The sequence below is a fragment of the Opisthocomus hoazin genome, chromosome 18 (genome assembly GCF_030867145.1).
Source record: "Opisthocomus hoazin isolate bOpiHoa1 chromosome 18, bOpiHoa1.hap1, whole genome shotgun sequence".
In the NCBI taxonomy this organism is placed as follows: Eukaryota; Metazoa; Chordata; class Aves; order Opisthocomiformes; family Opisthocomidae; genus Opisthocomus; species Opisthocomus hoazin.
The window spans coordinates 7,890,830-7,913,458 of NC_134431.1; the positions used below are offsets into that span (position 1 = coordinate 7,890,830).

At 51.2% G+C, this 22,629-nt stretch overlaps 1 protein-coding gene across 6 annotated transcripts in view; it reads right to left on the reverse strand.

The window, feature by feature from the left end:
- Positions 1-22,629, reverse strand: part of ZHX3 (zinc fingers and homeoboxes 3) — a 44,394-nt gene that overhangs the window by 21,112 nt on the left and 653 nt on the right. For 2 of the 6 annotated variants that reach the window (XM_075438489.1, XM_075438493.1), the window contains exon 2: positions 5,322-5,428. The gene's annotated coding sequence lies outside the window, so the exon portion shown is untranslated. Of the gene's footprint in view, positions 1-3,295; positions 3,318-5,321; positions 5,429-5,526; positions 5,864-6,184; positions 6,226-22,243; positions 22,262-22,629 lie in introns of those variants that run through there. The other 4 variants (XM_075438492.1, XM_075438491.1, XM_075438490.1 and 1 more) reach the window with 4 other exon arrangements.

The window sequence follows — 22,629 nt, forward strand, 5'->3', positions numbered from 1 at the left end:
CGGAAAGCAGAGAGGCAGCACAGGGGCAAACGCAGAGGAATGTGTTACAGGAAACCTTCACGCCAAGGCCAAAGGAGCACCAGGAACCTGCTCTACCCAAACTGGCCATCGATTTAAAGCTAAAGGAAGAACTGAAAGTGATGCTAAAGAAGGCTCCTCCACTCAAGGAGCAACCACCTTGCTAGTGCATGTCTGCAGTTATGCAGGGAGCCCCAGGATCCCACAGAGCAAGCGCTCAGGGCACCTATAAAACCATTTGAAGCGATCATCATCTTCCGTTTTCCCCAGAAGAACTGAAGAAAGGCCCACTGAGATGACCACGCTTCCCACTGCATCCAGGCTCTTCACACACCGGCTACGGAAAAGGGCACAGACCGCCTTCCCACTGCCACAGCTCCTGGCTGGAAGGGAAACGCTGTCACCGGCCCGCTGCAGCAAGGGAAATGCGGCACGGAGAGATTTTAAATAACTCGCCCAAGGTCACAGGAAACTTAGAGCAAAGCAAGTAATTGAACCCAGGACTCGTGAATCCCCAGTCTAGTTATTTAACAGAGATCATCCTTTTAATGGGTCACCTTTAGTCAGAAACCCTTCCAGTTTGCATACAAAAGCACTGCCAAGAGATCATGCTGAATTATATTGGCACAGAGAATTATGACGAGTTTCCCTTCCAGCCCAACACGCTCAAAGGGTTGTTTTGGAAATAAAACAAAACTTGCAGCTCGTTTGGTGTGCTGGAACAGACAACTCCCCAAGCGCCGCAGACAGCTGAACCACCAAAGTGCTTGTAAGGCTCCAGATCAAGCTGGGAGATGAGGAGGTGCTTCCCTCCGCAGTCAATCGCGTTGTTTTGAAGGGTGGCCTCCAGTGAGCAAGAGCTTACCGGCTCCCAAATTTCACCTCAGATTTGCATCTTCATTCATAAATACCTCTGGATGAAACAGAATATTGCAGCCTTAGCACGGAGCCAAACATCAAAAAGCCTTTCCCTTCACACGAGGCCTCTCCTTGAACCTGGTGTGCCATCAGCTTTGTTGCTACAAAAACAACCGAATGGACTTTACCCGTGCTTTCATGGGCCATGGGGACAGTTCTTTTCCTTCCTAAAGAAAATCAGCCTACAGCCTCTCTCCACATGCCCCAGTCCATCCGTAGAAACCAGGAACGGCTGTCGCTGGAGCCTCAGGGCAGCCTCACCACGCAGGGCTGTCTGAAGGCATCTCGGCAGCATCCTGGCTGGCTGCTCCAGTGAGCCTGCGGGGTGGGGACAGTCACTGCAGGACCCCCAGCAGTGCCACCTGCCCACGCACCCTGAAGTCTTCCTCTGGGACAACTGGCCTCACTCACCGAGCAGCAGAACGCGGGCTGCAGGGTCACTCCATGCCTCAAACCCCTCGGACCCCCAGCCCGGGGACAAGCCCACGCCAACGGGAACAGCAAAACCCAATCCTTCTGCATGACAGATGCAATTTTTAATACAACAGACAATCAAACCACATCCATGGATATCCACAGCATTCAGACAACTCTCAGTGGATGACAAACAGTGAAAGTGTTGGGCAATGGGTTTGGAAAGGGCCATGCAGGACGGAATTCGCCCTTCACGCAGTACAATGCAGGCTGCACGGGGAGGGGGGGAGGTCAAAGCAGTCAGTGCGGGTCTAGCCAAGAAGTTTATGCAGTGTTTAAGCATCCAGCGGCCTCATCTTTCTGGGTACAAGCAACTTCATTTGTCACACTGATACTGTACACATGTCCCGAGCAGACAGGTCCATAAGAAATAAGAGTAGGAAGGGAGGGATGAGGGAATGGGATGCAAGGGCACCAAGAAAACTGCGTCTAAGCTGCGAGTTGGGGAAACTTCACAGGTACGCGTACTGACTAGGGAGGTATGAAAACGAAACCAGAGGCACACCTCCGCGGTCAGATCCCAGAGCAGCTTCACAGCTCCACGCTCAGGGCTGCAGCCACCTGCTCGGGCAACAATGAGCGTTACTTGGTGCTGACCCCCAGCCATCACCTTCCTAGGGAGCACCAAACTCCATCGGCTCAACGGGAAGAGAGAAGGAACGGGGGGAAAAAAAAAAAAAAAAAAAAAAAGAGAGAGAGAGAGAGAACTTTGCCTCCACTAAGACTCTGTTACAGAAAAAAAAAGGCACTACAAAATTAAAGGGATAAAGCACAATTCTCTTTTGCAAAGCCTTTGAGTGGGGAATTCTTGTGCGCGTTGTGTTATGTTGCAGATTTGCAGATGAACATTTGCTGTCAGGAATAATTTCTTTCTCAGGGTGGGAAAACTAAATGTGTCTTTTCCCCATCTCTTCTCTACTCACAGAGCAGAGGCAGCCGTTTGGTGGAAGAGCTGATCACAGTCATCTGAGCGTGATACCCTGGCCCCAGCCCTTTTCTGCTTTAAGGCTACTCACCAGAAGACCTTGCTCTCACTCCACAACACCCGACCATAAACCCCGGCGAGAAGCACGTTCAACGCTGTAGCTGAGACCAGAGATCTCGTGCAGAGCACCCAGTTCTGTGAAGGCACCGTACGCTTTTCACACCACGGGTCCTGTCATCACCAACACCACGCCGTCCGCTCGAGACGAACCCCTCAGCCCATTGCAAGAGCCAGCTCGGCAGAAGAACCTCCTGTAGGTTGTTAGCAACAAGACCAAACTAGGGCCCTAAACACAGGGCTGAAGAGGCGTGACATCAGCTATGTCAAAAATGTGCTTGCTTTGAAATCCTACTCCTCCTTATTTACGTTACAGGAGTACCCAGAGGCCTCAGCCAAGCCAACGTCTGCCCTGCGAAGCTCGGGCTGGAGAAGTGCGCTTGCATATGTAATGGCCACCTCCACGCAGGGCTCCCACCCCGCGGCCAGGCACAGACAGCTCATAGCTTTACAGCAGAAATAAGTAACAGCCAGGTTTCGAGGCGAGGAGGTGCAGCGGTGGGGCGGGCAGGCTGTAGCAGTGCTGGGAGCCAAGGCAGCGGCCGGGCATCGCCGACACCGGTGTCCCTGGGGCTCTGCCAGAGCTCCCACAGCAGAGCTAAGCTCTGCCTCCCAGCAGCCCAAACCCCCGGTGCAAACGCTGTGCACAGAGCAGGACCGCGCGCTGCAAACCCCTGCAAGGATGCAGAAAAGGTTGTTAACCTAAACAGACAGGTCTGAGATCGGTTCGTATGAAGGATGAAATCAAGAGGTAAAAATGACCTTTCCATCACACCGGTGACACACAGAGTCCTTACTCCAACATACTATTTACAGGCCAAGAGCCCTCCTCGCTGCTCTTACCTTCATCTGTCAGGTCCGAGTCAACGACAGCTTTGGAGGAGCCTGTCTGAAGGCAAGAGGCAGCCCAGGGAACAGCCTGAGAACCGGGATTTGCAGGAGGGAAGTCAAATAACTGAAGAGACAACTAAGCACAGCTCACTAGATTTTCACAATCCAAGTGCTGAAAGTTGAAAACTCAAAATATTTCCTCCCTGAATGCACTGAATTCCCATTTTCTTATTTCAAGTCTTCCTCTTGCTCCAGCATCCAGACATGCACCTCCTAAATGCACGGCTAGGAACAGGGTGCTGTAAACAAAGTTTTACAAAACGGGAAGGTTAACACACAACATATTTTTCCCATTACTTCAATACACCCTGCAAGCTCAGCAAGCCTGGTAAAGAAAGAGTCTATTTAAAAATCTAGGGTGGGGAAGAATTAGCTCACCAAAACCATAAACAGATTTGCTTTGCACTTTCTGTCCAAGAGAAAAACAAGACAGGCTATGTGCATATTGATGCACACAATAGCACAATCATTTGAAAAACAAATGAATTGGGAGGGAGAGGACACCAGAGGAGGGTGAGGGGAAAGGAGGAGTGGAGAAAAAGGGGCCAAGTCCTAGGGCAGCGATCCCGAGTTTGGTTCTCCAAGCTCCCGAAGAAGCTGTTGAGAAGGCTCCGTGTGCCAGCGCAGGACCGTGAGCGCGCCGGGAGGATGACACATGTTGCTACAATGCCATGATCCCTCTCTGGGCACAAGCCCTCGAGTCATAAACGACATTTTTTTCTGCAGATGTAGCACAAAGGAATCCTTCCCACTTACCCAGTGACCTTCCACACCAAGCATCCAAACACATTATTACACTATCTTTCAGTGGCAAATACCAAGGGATATAAAATTTAATTCCCTTCTCCCTACTCTCCCTCCCAAGAGAGCCTGACTGCTCACCAAGGCAGAGTGAAGACACAAAAGCTTTATCTACCCTCCTCCTGCTGAATTCTCCGTCTATAATGGAAAGACAACCCAGAGAGCAACAACGTTTGCTGCGTGTGCAAGATTTCTGCCGTCAGGTATTTGAGGACCCACCTAGTGTGCAGTTAATGGAGGCAGCTTCCAGGAGGACAGCCCTCAGGAGGCTGGGGCTGCCCGTGGATCCCAGCACAGCACGCGCTGCAGCAGGGTCCGTTAGTTTATTCCCACCAGTTTAACAGACTGGATTTAGCCTGCAGAACTGGAAGTGTGTCAGGAAAGCTACAGCAAACAGCATCAGCCCAGTTGTTGTACTCCCAACGCTGATTATTTAATAAAGTCTAGAAACCAGCAGCCTCCAGGCGTGCTACAAGCTGGGCAGGAATCCCTCTCGGGTTTGAGATTCCCCATTTCCATGGGGACACTGTCATTTATCACACAGCCGTGAACTGGGTGAATGAATTCCCCGCCAGCGCTCACTAATGCTTAACCATAGAGCTTCGTTTCTTACAAATAAAATGGCTTTGCTCCAGTGTGGGACCAAATTTATTCTTCAAAAATCTGGAACAGCGTAATGGGAAACCGGAGGGTTATTTCCAAGCATACTTTCATCCACAGAAGCCAAGCGGAAAATGCATCCTGAATGCCCTCCTGACCCCTCATCCACAAGATGGGACAGACGGACATCTATTCAGTTATATGGATTCTTAAGGGTGGGGAAGAAAAAAAATCAATTGGTGGCCTAGCACAAAGATAGAGGAGCACCAGCCAGGAGAAGAGTACCAATGCACAGGACATCAGAACTCTGTCCTGTCCAAAGCATGACGTTCAGAAGCAAAAAAAAAATTGCCCTCTTTTCAGGGACACCTGGGAGCATAACGCAGGAGCTGCACCGAGCACGGAGCAGAGCAGGGCTCAAAGGTTAACGGAGCAAACCCTTGCACGATGGCTTATTTCAGCTGTCTGGCTTAGAAGAGCCTTCAGAGAGAACCCTGCAACACACTGAAATACGCCGCGCTTCCCCGTCCAGGCTCCGTAAGACAGAAAGGCGCACGGCTGTGGCGAGGCGAAATACCTGCGCGAGGGACCACGACCCCGGCCTGTCGTTCTCCAGCTCCTCCTCCGCGCTCGCACGCATCTTCAACGTGCCCGCAGTCGCTTCAGCTGCGCCGGGATTCAGGGCTGGAAGAGAAGACGTTACACCAAGTATTACTGCTGCACCACTAAGGAGAAGGCTAAAAGTAAAAAGAAAACACTGATCAGTTTAAGGTGTCTCCCACCTCATGCCATCCACTCCGCCGTGCTCCCACAGCATTCATGGAAGCATCCCAAAACACACATCTTCAATTTTTTTTTCCCCACTCAATTAGCAAAGACATTATTTAGCAGAAGTTAACCAAGTTCGCTGAATTAATCGCCAAGCACTCAACCGTGCTGTCTCAACCCAGTAAAGCAAAATCCTGCTGGCTACGATGTGCTAGAGCCCAGGGACGCTGCTCCCCGGCTCTCGGCCACCGCCACGGGCTCGGTTCGTTAGCAGGGCTGGAAACCTCGGCAGCCGAGAACATATTAAAAGCTGCAATCACAGCACGCTGACCGACACTGCCACAGCCTGCAGCTATATATAACCTGCAGCTTTGCTTTCAGCTGTGGGCCTCCTCTCTCCCCTCCATTTTCCTCTGCTGCCATCCAGTCCTGTTCCCTCATCCCCGGAGAAGCAGCAGAGCCAGCCCGATGTATTTCATAATTTCTAAACTTAACCATCCAAAGGGACAACCAGCCAAGTGGATCTCTCGGATTAAGTTCAGACAGGGGGAGAAAACAGCATACTGAAAAACAGAGAGTCACCCTGGAAAAAGGTGAGCCAGAGCTCATAACAAGGATGAAAAATAGGAAAATTATGTTGTGATTCCTGAGTAAAGGAAAATTTACACTCACTTGCTGCTCCTGCCGGAGTGCGGCCAGAGACAGACTCTCCTCCCCCAGCACCACGTCCCAAGTGTCTCCGGGCTTCAGCCAGCGCGTGTGCTCAGGCTGAGGTCCCCTGCCAAAGCCCCACTGCTCTGCTTCTCGGGTTGGATCCTGCTCACCGTACACTTCGCACACAACCAGTGAGTTTCTTCCATTAAAATATGTCAGGAAGTAAGGGGCATGGGGAGATTTAACCACGTAACTAGCACAGACGCATTACAACTTGGGAAGGTGCTCCCCGACCCCATCCAAAATCCTGCAGACAAGAAGCTGCCACTCTGGCTGTAACTGCACAGACTGAACAGCAGCAGGAGTTAAAAAAGAAAAGAAAATTTTTTAAAAAAAAGGCAAAGGAATCGGACGGTGCTGAAGGATGTATAAAGGCTCTCCCTCCCTAAGCACTCAGGTGTCCCGATGTGCCCTCCTTCAAGGGCACGCTTGGACCAAGCTTCCCCCAGACCCACGGTGCTGGTTGCTGTATGTTATTTGCTGTATATTCTTTTCCCGATTTAATTCGCAGGAAACACAAAGCAAGCAGAAAACTGAGGAAAAATTCAGCCCCAAGTCTGGCAAATCACAAGAGTTCAGAGAACAAGAAAAAAATGCTTTAAATGCCTGCTAGATGCCACAGCTTTTTCTTTTTTCCTTGCTTTTCTTTTTTTTGCTCCCCTCAGATGAAGGGAAGGCTTATTCTGAACCAATGTGGTTTCAACACACTTGGAAAGATCCCAGTGTTGAATGCTGGGACCTTGACATCAACAGGTGACAGCCTTTTCTATGCCAGAAAAAGTTTAACATGTAATAAGAAACAAATATTAGACGGCTGATGGAGTGGGTTTTCAGTCCAGTAATTTGTGTAAACGTGCTGTAACAACTTGCACAACACTACAGTCTCCCAAACGAAGTGATAGCAGCACAGCCCCGGCTGCTTATCTGCCATTCCTCCTTCGAGAACACTACTGCTCCTCTTGCTTTATTCCACAAGCTCTCTCCGCTACGGGAGGTTTAATGTCATTCATGCACTCCTTCAAGGATTCAACGCATGCTTAGACTTTAACAAACAAGATTTCGTGATCCTTGGAGTCCTAAATTAAGAAGTGTGACCTTGATCACAGCAGTCTGCGCGGCTTCGCGCTTCCTGAAATTAAAGGCAGTTTAAACAGAAACTTCAGCTGGAGGCAGAGAAAAATCTGAGCTTCCCAAAACCTTGTTCTGAAATATGGACCAAAACCCCTGCAAATTTGGCACCGTGAGCCACTGTTACCCTGGCAGCTCCTCCTTGAATTGCCTGAAGCTGATGCTTCGAGTAAAATGGCACAGGAGAGAGCAAGGTAGCAGGGGCTGGGGTTTCCTCCCAGCAGCACGTTCAGTCCAGCTGCTTATCACTGAAACGGGGACAGCAGCAAGGACACCAAGGAATGCTTTTTTCCTAACTTCTTTCAGATATTAACACCCCAGCGTCTGACAGCCACGATGCGCTCGGGTCCTTCTGTCTCGGGGACTTCCACTGTCTGATCACCAGCGGCAGCATCCCGCTGCCATCCCTCCCGGGTCTTACAGTTTCCTCGGGCTTGACCAAGCAGCTCAAAACCTGCAAACAGTTCAAGAACAGAAAATATATTCCCCAAATATCAGACCTGACACAGAGAACAAGTCATCCTCCTATACCTGGGAGTTTAAAACCGTAACGTCCAAACCAGCCGGGGTGAGCAGGCTCGCGAAAAGGGAGGGAGAAACGGCAGCCTCCCAGCAGCCTCCCTGCACGGGGACCCACTGAGGGTCACACAGCTACGTCCAAACCGCCGCGAAGCCTCAAGAATAGCGAATATGCTGTTTTCCTTTCACCTGGCAACCCCTCCTCACATTTATTTATTATTTTAACAGCTGTTAGCTCCCTTCTTCCTCTCTTTTGAGTTTTTGTTATCTGGGGTTTTTTTGTTGCTTTTTTTGTTTGTTTGTTTGTTTTTTATTTGGCTGGAAAGGGAACAAGGCTGTCCCAGAACAAAGCCTCCTTGCAGAGCAGAGCCCAGTTCAACCCGATACTCGTCCCAAACAGAGGAGGCAGCCCCAAGCCTGGCTCTGGGCACTCTGCCCTGCCGGAGGTCAGGCTGTGGAAGAGCAAAATGAGACCGAAAAAGACAAAAACAATTCCTCTGCCCACCAGACCCTAAATGGGATGCTCTGGGGGATGCTTCACCTTTTCTCGCTGTTCCCCGGACTGGGAAATAGCTCAGCCATGCAGGCACTCTGCAAGCCCCCAGCTGCGGCAGAGGTGGGCACCTTCCTGCGGTGCCCACACGGACCTTCCTATGGTCCACGGGACCTTCTGCCCCAAAAGCCAAGAACATGGCAAGGTCTCCCCACAGCCACAACAAAACATGTCTTTTGGTTCCCTTCAATGAGCATCGCAGTCCAGTTTATAACAGTTCTGATTTAGCAACTCCCACGGAGGTTCTTGAAGTTGATTAAAGATGGTTGTTATCTCTGGCAAGGAACACAAAGCTCATTTAGACCTTGAGATCTGAGCTGATTTGTGTGGGTCTAACAAAAAAGGTGATGTGCAGTGATGCAGAGTTGCAGCCGAGGAAGAACTAACGCTCTTACCTGGCCTGAGACTTTGCACCTTGTTTGGGAATCAGGAGCACAGATCTGCTCCCTGCTCTTGACTACAAAACGATTGCCCCCTACAGAGAAAAAGGGAATTTAGTGGCAGACCAGCATCTCTGATCAGACTCTTGGAGGAAAGAGTGTGCAGAGGACGCTGCAGAACACGGTCCTGACCTGCAAAGGATGTGCGTGGGGGAAGCCCTTCTCAGTGTCCACATGGGACCTCCTGGGACAGCCCAGCAGAGACCTGCAGGCTCTGCTGTGTGTGGGACCCTGTTCTACAAAGGTTCCCATTCCCAAAGTACAACTAAAGGACTGACAAGTTACCATTTAGGATCTCTAAAGTGGCTGTTTCTACTCCTCCACTATTTACACAGAGCTGGGAACTCGCCTTTACTGATATTTCTCTAAAGAGAAATAGCTGCACTAAAGGCAACATCACTCACGCCTCCTCTCTGTCTCTTCCAAACCAAGTGAAGCAGTGTCCTGGAAAGGCTGTATCATCAAGAGATGCAAGTCATACAATTTAACGTCCATAACATCCCATTTTAGAATCAAAGAGCATAAAATATTTCTAGCCATCATCTGCTTTTTTAGAGAGGCATGCAAACTTGTATAATCTTTAGTCACTTCAATCTTTTTAAGCGCCCGAAAATTCAAGCCCCAGAACATCATTTGCCATCTCTTGCTTGTTTTAGACTGAAACCAACGCTTCCTAGCCTCCCCACTCCATGCCAGCGCTGTAGGAAGGGAGCACAGGAAAGCATCGAGGCAACTCCAGCCTGCAAGAGAATATACTGCACCTTCATCGTGCAAGAACGACCATCAGGAAATATTAGAAAGGTATTTCCAAGCCATTTTCACCTTCCAACAACTGATGCTCCACAAGCTCTTCAGACCATCAAACCCACTTTTAGGGAAAGCATTGCCCAATATTTAATCTGTTTTCTCTACAATTTTAGGGCTGTGATCTCTTGCCCTATCCACTGTGAACGTGGAAAGCAAACGCCACCTTCCCTTTTAGGCACGTGAAGATATATTTCCTCCCTCCTCTTATCTAGACCCAAACATCTTATATTTGTCCAAACCAGTGGTTTCTAGACCTCCAGTCCATCTTGTTACAACTCTCTGGACCTCCTCCAGCCGACCTCTTCTCCCCTGCCAGAGCCAGAAGAGGACACCTTCCCCCAGCCCTCTGCACAACGCACCTCTCTGCTCCGGGATGCTTATTTTCAGCTAAGGGGAGATGAGTTTTATGCCCAGTCTCCAAGAATTTACAAGCAGAGACATGGTCCAGCTCACATCTACCACAGTCATTTTTTCCATGAAGAAGGAATTATGGAATTATTCCTGTTAAGCTAAAAATTCCTATTGCAGAGTTTTAAAAATTTTAAAACCTGTTCAGGTTGGATTTAAAACAAGGGGTATATGCAGCACCGAGAGTTAAAGCTCCACAAACGATAGTCAGCTTCTCGCTCCAAGAGAAGGAAACCACAGAGCAGACTCCCACTCCTCTCATTTTCAGTTACTGCCTGCAAGGATGCTCCGAGGACCACAGGGGACACAAATATCTAAATTTTAGTATATTATTTGAGAGCAGAAATCATGACTTTGTTACATGTTTTACCCAAGGCCTAACGGGGCTCTGATCACCTGTGTGACCACTCAGTTCGGCTGAAACAGAAGAGCACTGGTTTCCCTTTCAGCCCCAAGTCTCCAGCCTAGAGCATCCCGCAGGACGTGGAAGCTGCAGCTCCGCTCCTCCGCTGCCTGCAGGGTCTGGCATCGGTAGCTCCAGCTCCCGCAGAGAGCTGGGGTATTCTGGGATGGGGAACTCTGTCAGTCCCCTGGGATCTGCTTTCCATGTAATACGTTTCCACACCAATACGTTCAATAACATACCTGAACAGTTCCTCTGCCCTTGTCTCCAGCCTCTTCCAGCTGCAATTACTGGTCCCGTTCACAGTTTGTGGAAGCAAGGGGACAACGGCAAAAACAAGAATTTCAAAAAAAAAAAAAAAAAAAAAAAAAAAAATCCCCTTTGACCAAGAAGTGCCCCTGCGCACGCTGGGACAGGCAGCACTGCCTTAACTCAAGGTGTAAAAAAGCCCGGAGCCAGCAGTGATGATACTACTGTCATACAAATTATGAATACGAGGGACCTCATAGCTCTCAGCTTCTGCGCGCAGCTTGGCTAAAGCCACAGGATCCTACTTTTTTATTGGTGCACGGACCTTGCAAACTCCAGTTAGCAAAGAAAAACCACAGTGACAGTTTTTACACTGTCCACAATATCATTTTAAGGTGATTTGTCATTTAAACTGACAGCTTGAAATCTAATCATTTTAAAAAATGAATAAAATATTATGTATTACATTCACAGGCTGCAACCACTGCCAAATTCCTCTGACAATTTTTACAGGATTATAATCACATTCTTCTTTTAATGTTTGAGTCTCCTGCTTCTGTGCCAAAGAGACGGGGAAAGTAAATGGCTACTTAAGAACAGCGTATGGCGATCCAAACCAAGACTGAAAATGGAGCAAAGTCCCACGCTCCCGCTCCTCGGGGGGGGGGATGCTCAGCAAAAGCATCCTTAGGTGTTGGCTGTCACATAGCAGCCAAAACATTTTCAGACACCAGCGTAATTTGAAAGCAGGTTTTCCCATGAAAAATCATATTTTAAAAAGGAAAAGCATTTTTAATCGTGAGGCGAAGGCGCAGGAGGACAAGTGTGTTTCTGCCATTGAGCAGCACCCGGCTCTTGCGGGGACCAGCACCAGCGGACACAGCGCGAAGGTCAGCGGGACCCGGAGCAGATGTGAGCGCTGAGCACACCGCAGCCCCCTCCCAAAGGCTACACGTCCTCCCTGACCACCGCATTCCCCACCGCCTGTCTGCTCCCTGCCTCGCCTTCTCCTTGAGGTGGAGCAGATGAACGGCCCCATCTTTGGTCTTCCCGGTTTGCTCTTCCCACCACAGACGAGCCCTGTCTGAGCAAACTGCCAGCTGGGTCCCCAGCCCAGCTCCTGCAGGGGCCCGGCTGGGGCTCAGCCTGGGGACAGTCACACAAAACAAGGATTTAGGCGTTTCTTAGTCAGAATCTAATTGGGTTTTTCCCCCAAAAAATGCCTGGAGCACCACAGTGCTCATTTGTACAAAGAGGACAAACAAAATTGTCTAGAAATGGGAGCAGCACCTTATTCATCCAAATTAATGGGCAAGTTTTACAACATGAACACAAGACAAATGTTGGGCTTGGGTTTTTTCCTGCAATGCACTTTTTTTTTTTTTCCAGGACAGTGTTCCTTTATAAAAGCATTCTTCTGCAAGCACTTCTCCCGTGAAGCTCCCCCTCCAACAGCTACTGTTACAAATCTGCAATAAAAGACTTATTCAGCAGGGTCTGGCACACAAATAGCACCCAAAGTGGCACTGCCAAAGCCTTGCAATTTTATCATGAGCTTCAAAATATTCGGAGAAAGAAAAGATGCTCTTGCTGGGAGCATCAGCTAAGAGAAGCTTCAGCTCTTGGAGTCGTGAGAACCTCAGATTTCATCGGGGGGAAAATGGAGGAGGAAAAAAGAAAAAAAAAGATGTGTCTAGACACAATTCTGGAGAAAAAACTCTCAAGCAGGAGCTCAACGTGATCCAGATTTTCAAGGACCGATGGGCAAGCAGAAAGATTCGTTGATGGATTATCACTTGATTTGATCCAGCTCCAGGATTCTGCAGTGTCTCACTGGTGATTTGTGAATATTTTGGGGGGGGGGGAACCACGCTGTGAACTTCACCCCCTGCAAGCACCCTCCGAACAAACGCTTCGCAAAGGCAGGGAGAGCGGCCGTCCCCCGCGCCGCGGCTCTCCAGCCAGCGCTCAACCACCCGCGCGGAGCAGAGCCACGGGGGTCCGGCGTGGCTGGAAGCACGGACTTCACAGCTCAGCTGAACGGGGACGCTCTGCTTGCCTAGACAGGGTAGGTGTCCATCACCCAGCCACTTAAGCCTGTCAAAAAAAAAAAAAAAGCAGGAGGTCTTGCTCTGCTCTCCCTCACCCCCCCCCCCCCCCCATCTCCCCACACTTGCCCCTGCGGTCTCTCCCCATCCCTTCGCACATGCCAGACCTTTCCAAGAGCTTCTGCACCAGCAGAAAGCTGACCACTGTTATTCCGAACCATCAGATCAGCTCTCTCACCAATCTCTAACTTATGTTTGCAAGGGAAATACCAATGGAAAGCAACCCCCCCGCCAACTCAACCGCGCGGCAAGGCAGGTCCAGCAAAGCCTGGGGGACGAGCAGCTCCTGATGGAGGAGGACAAGTCCCCTGGTTATGGATGGAGAGCTTGGCTGTTTCTGGGGAAGAGGGGCTGAGCCCACCAGACAAGTGTGGAACACCTACAGGGTACCTCTGCAGGGACGTACGCACGCGCGCCCAACGGCAAGCACAGCTCTGCTGGCCTGCTGCTCGCCCCTTCCGTGCCAGAAACAAACCACAGCCAAACCGGGCCCAGCATCCGCGGCACAAGGGAAAAGAAACATCTCGGCAACGAATAGATTTCAGCTGGAATCTCCCAGGAGACGGGATTGAAATGAAGGGGGGAAGAAATAAATAAACGGAAGAGAAAAGAACCAACTTGCCAGTATCAGCCATGCCAACTTCTAAAACCATAAGTCAAGCTCCAAACGCCATGGCACTGGCCCCCAGTCTGGGACACTGGGAAACAGCCAGGCTAACACGGGGTGGTGGGAGGAGGGCATCTCCTTACCCCTCTCTGCCCAAGAATTCCCCTTTTCCAGCTTTTCTCAGTAACCACGAAGCTCTGGAGATCTTTTTTTTTCTTGCAAAAGCAGAGATTTTTCACTGCAGTCCCTGGTTCTGGGTGCTGGGCTTTAATCCAAGTGTCAGATGCCAGGAGATGGTGATGGGCTGCGTGAGCTGGCTCCCAGTCGAACTCTTTTCCAACCAGCTCTGTTGGGAGCTGGATTTAGGAATCCACGCGATGCATTCGGGAAGCATTTCCCAAAATGCAGAGTTTAACCCCAAAACTGTATCACACAGCAGCAAGCACAACTCTACAGTACTCTCCGAACACATCCCTACGTACCACGCTCACCAGGCCCAGCTCTAAATCTGGTTCACCCATCAGTCGCAGAAAACAAATATTCTCCCTGGTTCTCAGTGCAATATTCCCAAGTGGATCTGGAGAACCTACGGAGTCACTAAGCCACAATTAGAGGTTTATCACAAAAGGTGTTTGCGATGCCTGTCAGCACTGAAGGAGACTCTGTATTTAAGGCACCCTTAACACACGTAGCAGCAGCAGGCCCTTTTTTTGGCTTTCATAAAAAAAAAGCCAACTTGTTTACTCACCTCAAGTGACTTTTCTTGGTCTCTGCTTTGCAAGAGCATTTTCAGCCTCTAACTTGATTAATGGCATTTCAAAAAGGCAAAAAGAAAAAGCCATCAGTGAGGTGGTTTAAAAGATACATTTTTATCCGTAGCTCATAACGTGATTACCAGCTAAATCTTGCTTTTCACCAGAAAAAAAAAAAAATTAGTCGGGTGCAGGACGTGCACATTCACTCCCTCGTTATTGTAGGATTGTTGACATTAGCTTTTATTTTTAGAAAAACATGAAGTGTGGAGGGGAAATGAAACAATACGATACTTCTTTGAGACCATCTCTAACATCAGGAAAATATGCAAAGAAAATACCGTCGTGATCCGCTTGCATACCTTCCCACAGAGCGCCGGGCTTCAATTTATAAAATAATAAATACTGTTTCAAAGCACTTGGACTGGCCTAACTTGATTTTATTTTTTTTAAATAACGTCCGACGACATCACCGTATCCTGAGCCTTTGGGACGGAGAGGACCGAGCGCCACGTGCCTGGGATGCTCGCTGGGACCTGGTTTCCCTCCTGGCCGTCTCACCACGGGCGACCCTGGCAGGTCCCATTCCCCACGCTGAAAACGCGGGGCACGCCGGATTGCCGGCTTGATGCCACAGGGAGCGTTCCACACCGCGGGCACCGCCGATCGCCCTGATCCTGCAAACAGCTTCACCAAAAGGTTGCTCTACCCAACGCCCCGGGGTTTCTCGCCTTCGCAGCACAGCGTGGTACGCTCGCACGCAAGGCTTGCGGGGCCAGACCGTCCCCTCAGTTCCTCAAGAAAACATTTTCAGGCCTACAAGCACAGAGCTGTACCATAACTTAGCAAATGTTGCTAAAATTAAGTTTAAAATGGAACGAAAAAGCATCTCGACAGCGACGCTCTGGTTCAGCACCTGGTAGCAGCATCACCTGCACTTTGCTGCTGGAAAACAAGTCCTGAGGGTGAGGTGGCTGTGGCCAGGAGGTGACCGGGGCCGCTCTAGGAGGGGAAAAACATCATTATGGAGGCAAAATCAGCTGTGCTAATACTGAGCGTGAATTCAGGTGGGTAATTCCACCAGCTGCCAGGTACGGCTCTGCAGAGGTGACCTTTCCCGGTGCTCTCTGGATGGGACACCACGGAGATGTCCAGGCAGGGAGAGGACTTCTCCAACCACCCACCTTTGGGGCAGAGCTGGCCAAAAAGAGCAGCGGGGGAAGGCAGGGCAGCCAACAGCCGCAGATCCCTGTGCCCAGCTCCCGCAGGCTCCGAACTCGCCCCTTCCCAAACGCTGATTTCCCCCCGTCCCTTCCAAGCACCACAACGCAACACTGGGGAGCTGGATGGATGCACGGTCAACACGGAAACACATTTCCCCGTTAACGGCCTCCAGTGGACTTCTTTTTGCACCTCGCAGCAAAGCACCACTGCATGGGAATGCCTCCTTCTTCCAGCAGACCATTCACTGTCCCACACCTACACAAAATTACGCATATTTGACTTACAATTTCTATTACCCTCCCCCTCCAAAAGCAACCGAAATTCAGCTTCTCGGTTGCAAAATTAGCAATACTTTGTATCTGCAATTCAGTTCCAAGAACCTCCCTCATCTTTTTTATAGTCACATGGAGAACAACTACGCTGCACATACCATTTTTCGCTACATTGAGCTTGAGGAAAATTTAATACTTCCTCCCTGCCCTGTCTTCTTTTTAATGGAAGATGTGATTATTGAAATTAACTCAGAAAATAGTCAGCATTCACCAATCAGCTCAGCAGTTCGGGTTTTCTTCTTCTGCTGGTTACATGCTAATTATTGCACTGGTGGGATTATTTCCCATTCACATTTGGAATTTACAGCACAGTAGGGAATTAATTAAATAAGAAGAAAAATAAAATAAAAAAATCTATGACATTTTAAATTCAGCTTTTTTATATTATGATTTACTTCCGAGTCTCATGCCTACAGGGACCCGACAAACTCAGCCCCAGCAGCACAGACGCACAAGGCAGCGTTTCTGAGCACTGGAAGGCAGAGCAGCAGTGACATCTCCGGAGCAGACACTTTGGAAGCCAAAGCCAGCCTTCGGTGCTCATCAGCATCTCTGTTGCTCACAGCATCCTCCGCTGCCGCACACCAACCGTACCCTCTTCCACTTGGCCAACGTTTGTAACTAAGCAGGAAAACCTCCCTGCGTGTGGGAAATAAGCCCCTGCTCCCAAGCCCAGGACTCCAGTGAGGAGGTAGAAATGGGGCTTTGCCTGAGCACAGAGCAGAGGTGGCGATGGCAGATGTGCCCCATCAGCAGCTCCAATTGACTTGGGTGGCTTCACCCTCACCCTAGAAGAGCGAGAGGGACAGAGCAGCACATATCCATGACACTCACTGGCAAGGGCCAGGTTCCCCAGCTATCAGGTCTACCAGCTAAGCCCAGGTCCCTGATGGAGATCCTCTTGTGAAGGCACCCAGTGAGAGATCTGCTTGGCTGCTGCTTGGGCACCCTCGGGCTGGAGGAGCCCGGCTCCAGGCTGGATGCCAGGGAGAGCATCGCCGGCGAAGCAGGATCCCCCTGGGGAAAGCACCAACCTCCTACAGGCTGGCAGGCGGTGGAGCCAGCAACGCTACTTCAAGGCAGAGGGGATGGGCAGTTTGCTGTGATCCAGGTCAGCAAGAAGAGGACACCAGCAAAACCAGGAAAGCATGGAGCAACAAACAGAGCTTGGGAAAGGGTTAGGTCCAGGTGGACACAGCAGTCACTATTCACCAGAGAGGGTTTTTGCACAGTTAACCTCCAGTGAGCTGGCTCCAAAGACGCCTTGTCCACAGCACCTTCATTTCTAGTGCTGTGACTGCTAGGGCCAAATTTCCAGCCTTCAGAAACGGTGCTGGCATGTGGCAGAGCAAACATGGCTCAGCACCATGCACCTGGGCTGGGTGAGCCGGACACCTCCATGCCACCGAGACAGACATCAACGACGGAAGGAAAAAAGCTAAAAGCAAAGGACCTGCAAACCTGCATTGGTTGCTACATCACCCTCGGTCTCCGTCCTTCCTGCCCGCAAAGCAAGGTGGAAATGGCAGACACTGGAGCAGCGAGCGCAGGCTGCCGTTTACCACCCGCGCTGCGCTTCACGCTGCACACACGGCCGGAGGAGCAGAGCCTCACGGGTGGATTAGGGTCTCAGTGGAATAGTCACACTCAGCTGCTTGCTCCGAGTCCAGACCACAAGCCTGCTTCCCCTCTGCTACCCCGGCTGAGGGGCTTTGTGTCCAGACTGCTGGTTTTAAATTAGCTCTGCCTCTATAAAACAGAGACATTCCCCTTATCTTCAATATTTTCTGACATGGAAATGATTCCTAGCGAAGAAAGAGCAGGATACATTTCAGAAGAGGAGCCTGGTTTTACATCCCACTTAAACCAAAGCACAACACACAACAGGCTCACACAACCTCCTGCACGCGTTTCAGGCTTGTTTCTAATGACCACCCTACAACCAGGAGCCTTTGGGAGAGCAAATTAATCTTCATGCAAAGACTAAACACATGCATTTTGCCAGGACTGTGAGAAACCACACGTCAAGAAGCCCCACTGGCGTCACATCCAACCCATTAAGGTCTCCAAAGCCACCGAGCACCATGCTAGAGGCACTGGTTTAGAGGTGACCACCTCGACAAAGTTGACCAGAGCCAGAAGGCACAACAGGCTGCAAGAGAAAGCCCGACACATCAGCTAGCATCAGAGGCTGAAATGGTCCTTGAGCTATTGGTGCCCCAAGGCAGGACCTGGAGCCACCAGGAAGGTCTCTGGCCATTGAGGCCTGTTCTCTGCACAGTCATGAGGAGCCAGCAATATGGTTTGATCCTTAAGTTCATTAAATACGCTACACATCAAAAGGCATCCAAGACAACCTTGTTCAAACGTCCTCTTACACAAAGTATACTCCAAGTACGCTATAGCAAGGACCCTTGCTACTCCTACGCTGAGCAGATCTGGAGATAAAGAGCTACAGGATCAAGTATCTAAGACCTCAAGCCTGATTTTGGTCCTCTTAAACTGAAGTCTTTCTTTTTACCATTTTAAGAGCAGACAAGAAGCTTCAATCCCTCTTTGAAGACAAACAGATGCTGACTGATTCCTGATTATCTGGGGGAGACAGAAGAACGAGCTCCATCAGACAGCAGGGCACAAGCTTTTGGCAGTAACCGCACTCTCCATCTGTGGGACTACCCCACCTCTGGACTCACTTTCCAGAGGGACACCGGCAACACCATGGCTGGGGCTGTGGGGCAGGACAGCGAACCACCAGCATGCCCATTCTATTAATATTTGCTGTATTCCGGGAGTTTTGTTTTTACATTGATTTAGGCAGTTGACCCCACTGCTGACCTGAACTCCTCCAGAGAACACAAAATATCCCCTCAGCTTTCTGATGAGCACCCAAATACAAAGAAAAAAGTGTCACAGCTTCTGATTTACAGCACCGCAAGCGTAGAGCACGAGTCCATAGGAGATGCCCAGACTTCCAGACGGAAAGCGAGACCGACAGGACTGATCGCACCCGACTGTTCCTGTGTGTCTCTGCACCACTGGGGAAAAAAGCACTGGATGTGCTTAAAAAGAAACAAAGCAGGGAAAAAATAAAATTACTCCCCATTCAAGTATTTGTGCAATCCTGGTACAACACCTTAGGGAAAGAAATATTTTCTTGACCTATTTCCAAATGAGAAGTTTTTATAAGTTCCAGGAACACCTCTTTATTTATCGAAGTGCGAGAGCAGAGCACGCACGAGCATCCCGCACGCCAAGCCAGGCTCCAGGAGCGACGAGCTCCCTTCTTACCCTTCTCATGGGAGCAAACGGATTCCCTTTACACCAGCAGGACACAAAAGTCAGCCTGAAAACACCACCGAGACACTCACTCAGGGGAGGAAGAGCTAAGAGATACCGACGCAAGCGGCAGAGCGCCGGCTCTCCTCGCTGGGAGCCCCTCTCAGCTGGTCCATCTGCCTCTTGCCTCTGTGAATTCTCGAGTGCTGGCTACTGAAACCCGTCCCACCCAGGCGCTGCCAGGGACACTGCCAGCCAAACGCCGGGGCTCACTCCCCACCCTGTTTCTGACGTGGCTCTCTCAAGCATCTCTCTATTAAAAGAAAAAAAAAAACCCAAAAAGCTTTTCCCCTTCCCCCTGAGCAGCCCAGCGGCACGGAGGGCAGGGAAGCCCCATCACCCAGACTGAATTATCTCAGCGTTACTGGGCAGGAGCGCTTGGGTGGAGCTATAATGGAAACTTTTGCAACCTTAACACCATGCTATTTTATTTCAATTTCTCCCCCCGCCCCAAGCAAGTGCTGAAACACACAGCGGGCCTGGCTGGAGCGGTGAGGGCAGCGCTCGCCTTCGGCGGGAGGAACACGACAAAAGCCACCTCTGCCACTGAACGCAGAGTTTAGGAGGCTCATTCTGCATTTTTTCTATTTCTTCAAAAATAATCCAGTAGGAATAAGGAGTGGAGAGCATGCAGACAAAAGGGGAGTTCAGACAAATGTCCCCTTATCGCGCATGCAGAGAAAGGAGAGGGCACCCTCACACCGCATCCCTCTGACAGGGGAAAGAGAAACCACGCAGCCCTCGAAACGCATCCGAACGTCCCCAGGCAGAGATGAGCCACGGCTGCGACTGCATCCGCCGACACCCCAGCCGCTTCGGCTCTGCTCCTGTGCCATGTGTCATCACCAGCTCCTCCAGCTCCACCGCAGCCCTCCTCCGACCAGCGCTGCTCAGCGACTTCACGCAAGCTCTCTCCGTTTGCATTTTAAGCATTGTTATTTAGAACATTTGTCGGGGGGGGGGGGGGGGGGGGGAAGAGAAAAAACAAACAAACAAAGGGAGAAGCACAAGACTTTTTTTTTTTTCCCCTTTTTAATTAGAAACATCACCCCTTTCCTACTAAGCAGAGCAGAAAAGCCATCACAGCTGCTGCAGACCTTCACCGCGACGACCCGATACAGAACACCAGCAAGCAGGACCTTCTCCAAATCAGCCTCCGCAGCAGGACTGGGCTCCTTCCACCCAGAGCAGGTGCCTAAGTTTCAAACAGAATCACCCTGGGCTCCTGCTCCGTTACTGCAAAGAGCGAGGCACCTCGGGGGGATCCTCAGAGCCCGCGCAGGACGAATCCGCCTTAGGACGATCAGGGTGGGGGGAACCGGGACGTGGCTTTGGGGCTCTCCCAAGCAAACCCCCCCAATTTCAGGGCCACACCAGCTCCCTGCAAGAACAAGGGGGACAATAACTTACACTGACCGTGAGCAAACCGAGGACCTCTCCACGGAATGGATCTCCCTCGTGCTTTGTGACATGCACATCAGGTGGAAAAGGCAGAAAGAACAAAAAAACCCAAACCAGGAGCTGGAGAGCAAGGGCCCGGCTGCAGCAAAGCGAGCAACAAGAAGCCAGCCCCCACGGGCCGAGCGGGACGCTGGCGTGGGGGGAGACGTCCGCTCCCATCTTCTGCCTTTTGTTTGCACAGATTTCCACAGACCCTCAATTATTTGTTTCCTCTCCCAACAGTTTTCTGGGGGAGCTAACGCCCTGCCTGCGCCCCCGGCAGGGATGAACACAAGCGCGTCTCCCAGGGCTCAGCACCGCCCAAGACAGGGCTCCGCATTCGGAGGTGGCAAGCGATGCACCCACATGACAGCGGGCTCCTCGCACCCCTCACCCGGGGGACCACGCCACGACCATGCCCTGTGACAACGCTGCTGCCAGACCCGTCCCACTGCACGACCAGGGGAAGGCTCGAGAAGCGGCGGCCGCGGACCCGCGTCCCCGGGTTGGACTGGAAACCCAAGTTGTAGGTAATCCCAGGAGCTACGAGACGAGCTGCTTTGACTTAGTAACACCATAGTAACCGAGCCGGGTGATCAAGCTTGCAAACACAACAGCACCACATTTCTGGAAGGGAGGAAGAGGAGATCTAAATAGAAGGAAAACCTTCCCGCGGAGCGAGGGGACACATTCGCTGCTGTCTAAACCTCCCCGCAGATGGCTCTCGCCACCGGCCCGCCTCACCTGCTCCGGGCCGGCAGCGCTGCCGGCATCGGTCCTCGCCTTTCCCCGACAGAAGCCAGCAGCTTCCACAGGGCCGGTTTTGCTTGGCTTTGCAACAAGGGTTTTATCGGTAGAGATGTGCTCCTGTGAGCAACTTTGGGGCTTGAAGTTACTACGGCTTTCTTACAGCAGCAAAAACTGCAGAGGCTGAGCCCCGTCAGAAAAACCCGTGCTAAACCCCAACCCATCGATAACGTAATTAACACAAGCTACAGATTAGGCTGTATCTGAGGCAAAACGCGATCCGAGAGCCCCCATCTTCCCCACCCCCAAAGGTGGGTCAGGGCTCCAAAACTGCGCGGGCATCCGCGTGCCGTGAGTTACTGGGATGAACGGAGAGGAAACAATGAACAGACTGGAACAGTCTGCTCCCTCTTCCCAGCCGCGCAGCCCGAGCTGTAAAACACACCGAGGTCACGGACCCAGCCTAGTTAATAGAAGTTATCATTAAACTGCTGTTTTCTTCTACATTAAATAAAATGCTTCTAATCTTCTGGGGTTTGTTTTGTTTTTCTCTCCTCCTCATCTTTTAAAGAGAAATTAGTTCAGAATGAGCTGTTCCAGATAATGAACGAAACTTGTGGCTTCCTACCCATGGAGAATCGTTCCTCAGGACACCGCGATCCTCTTTGGGGGCTGCAGCTGGAGGAGGAGGTCAGGGAGCAGAGCGGCGAAACCCCCTCTGCCCGGCCAGAGGGAAAAGCCCCTTAAGGGGGCAGAAATGGGAAAACCCAGCTCCAAAAGGGCTTTTTTCCATGGTTTTTTTTTTCCAGGCATATTGGTCAGCCTAACGAGATGCATCACCTACACCACCCTCCTCTCTCCCAACAGCTCCCCACCCCGAACAGAAGCGCACCCCTTGGAAACACCTTCTTGCTGAAGCTTTTTTAGGGCGTGGACCAAGTGTGCCCCGAACCCACGGACAGACCTGAAAGCCCCAAGCACCCCGCGGTCACCTCTCTGACGCGCCAGCCGCCCAAGCAGCAGCGATGCCCCGAGCAGTGCGTGCCCACTCACCGCCATGGACCCGCATCCCCCCCGACCGAAACGTCGAGGTCTCGGCCCGCTGGCACCCGGCCACACGCCCGGCTGCCGCCGCGGGAGCCCTGACCGGGAGCTGCCACGGCACGGGCAGGACTTTACCCCGGCAGCACGGGTCTGTGAGGTCGAACCACCGGCCCGAGGCAGGCAAAGCGAGCACCGGAGGGGAAACCAGCCCGGGGCGAGCCGGGGTTCAGCCCCCGCTCCGCCACAGACTGCCTGCGTGGCCTCGGGCACGTCCCTTAGCCGCGGCTCGGTTTTCCTACCTGCGTG